This window comes from Gekko japonicus, unplaced genomic scaffold (genome assembly GCF_001447785.1).
Source record: "Gekko japonicus isolate JY-2015 unplaced genomic scaffold, Gekko_japonicus_V1.1 scaffold49, whole genome shotgun sequence".
Taxonomy (NCBI): domain Eukaryota; kingdom Metazoa; phylum Chordata; class Lepidosauria; order Squamata; family Gekkonidae; genus Gekko; species Gekko japonicus.
In genome coordinates, this window is record NW_015173674.1 from 1,343,111 (window position 1) to 1,345,703 (window position 2,593).

Here is a 2,593-nt window from a genome sequence, read left to right on the forward strand (position 1 = left end):
CTTTCTTACATTTCTTTTTCTTTGGGATGGTGGTGATTGCTGCCTCCTGTACAATGTCACGAACCTCCGTCCATAGTTCTTCAGGCACTCTATCTATCAAATCCAGACCCTTGAATCTATTCTTCACCTCTACTGTATATTCATCAGGGATGCGATCTAGGTCAAACCTGAATGGCCTCGTGGTTTTCCCAATTTTCTTCAGTTTAAGTCTGAATTTTGCAATGAGTAGCTCATGATCTGAACCACAGTCAGCTCCAGGTCTTGTTTTTACTGACTGGATAGAGCTTCTCCATCTTTGACTGCAAATTATATAGTCAATCTGATTTCGGTGTTGCCCATCTGGTGATGTCCATGTGTAGAGTCGCCTCTTAGGTTGTTGGAAAAGGGTGTTCGCTATGACCAGTGTGTTCTCTTGACAAAACTCTGTTAACCTTTGCCCTGCTTCATTTTGCTTTCCAAGGCCAAACTTGTCTGTTATTCCAGTTACCTTTTCACTTCCTACTTTAGCATTCCAGTCCCCTATGATGATGAGGACATCATTTTTTGGTGTTAGTTCTAGGAGGTGTTGTAGGTCTTCATAGAACCGGTCCACTTCAGCCTCTTCTGCATCAGTGGTTGGGGCATACACTTGAATTACTGTGATGTTGAATGGTTTGCCTTGGAATCGGACAGAAATCATTCTGTCATTTTTGAGATTGTATCCCAGTACTGCCTTTTGCACTCTCTTGTTGACTATAAAGGCCACACCATTTTTTCTACGAGATTCCTGGCCACAGTAGTAGATATAATGGTCTTCTGAGTTAAATTCGCCCATTCCTGTCCACTTTAGTTCACTGATTCCTAGGATATCGATGTTCAGTCTTGCCATCTCATTTTTGACCACGTCAAGCTTACCTTGATTCATAGATCTTACATTCCAGGTTCCTATGCAGTATTGTTCTTTGCAGCATCGGACTTTCCTTTCACCATCAGACACATCCACAACTGAGCGTCCTTTCGGCTTTGGCCCAGCCGCTTCACTCTTTCTGGGGTTACTTGTACTTGTCCTCTGCTCTTCCTCAGTAGCATATTGGACACCTTCCGACCTGAGGGGCTCATCTTCCGGCGTCATATCTTTTAGCCTTTTGATACTGTCCATGGGGTTTTCTTGGCAAAAATACTGGAGTGGGTTGCCATTTCCTTCTCCAGGTGGATCACGCTTGGTCTGAGTTCTCTGCTGTGGCCTGTCCGTCTTGGGTGGCCCTTCACGGCATAGCCCACAGCTTCATTGAACTGCGCAAGCCCCCTCGCCACGACAAGGCAGTGATCCATGAGGGGCCACAAGTGATGGGCCACTACATAAAAGTGCCTAACATCTGGTGACACTCTGGACAAAACTCTATGGTAGAATTAGCTTCAAACCATAGAGTTTTGCCCCCAAAACAGAGTGTAGCCCCCACGATGTCACCAATATGTGTATGTCACTTTCGGGTGATGTAGGCACGTCACTGACATCCCTGACGTGTACGTCACCTGGAGGGGGCATAGGAACGTCACGCTTCTTCCCTCCCCTCTCTTCGAGCCTCCTTGTAAGTCCACCGCCGGCTTGTGGGCCAGACTTGGCAACCCTACTTTTCTCGTAGGGCTTGGTCCCCAGGCCCCTGATCATCCTTGATCCCGGTCAAACGAGCGGGATGATCCACTGCCAAAAGGAGGCAAATTAGAGCCGGAGCAAAAAGAACCGCGGGAGTGCAATCTGACGTGCCCCCACGGCTCTATGCTCTGGCAGCTGATCAAATGTTGTGCAGCAAACCGGCAGTAGCACAGTTGTGCGCATGCGTGGGATGGGGAACGGCGCTGGCTGCGACGGGCTACCAGCGCTTCCCCGACCAGACGCCTGGAGTTGCCGCACATCATCCGGAAGGTAGTGCTCTGTTGCTAGTACCTTTTAAATGTGCATTTTCGGGCCGAAGGGACGGATCGGGGATGGGTGCGTGATGCTTCCCAGATGTTGCGGTGTGCTTGATGCGCCCCCGATCTGTCCCTCTTGCGGGGCAAATCCTCCTGTGTGACCGGGGCCCTCATTGCTCTCTTCTGTTTGGAGGCTAAGGCCTTCTACGGCTGTTACCTGCTAGCACTGAAACCTCTGAATATGGAGGTTCTCATTAGTCACTATGGCTAGTAGTTATTGACAGACCACTCCTCCGTGAATCTCTCTAACCCACCTTTAAAGCCACCTGTGCACAGGGTCATCACTATATCCACTACTAACTCCAAACCAGTGGCACCAATGGTCCAAACAAGATAGGACCAGGCCAGACAGGACTCTGAAAGAATATTCAACCCCTTGCCTTGCTTTCATCTAACAGGGGGGGGGGAACCTTACTCCCCCAATACCTTGGTAAATTTTTTCCTCCCTATTTCTTTCTTTCTTTCTTTTTGCCCAAGGAACTTTTCAAAGAGTCGGGAGAGATAAGAGGAAGCAGGCAGGCATCTATCACATGTCATCCTTATCAGTTCTAGAATGGCTGCTTGCTTAACAAGACTGAAGGAGATTCATTTTTTCCCAGCAGGCTGCCAAGGTGGGTGGAAGTCAAAACCGTATTCATTAACC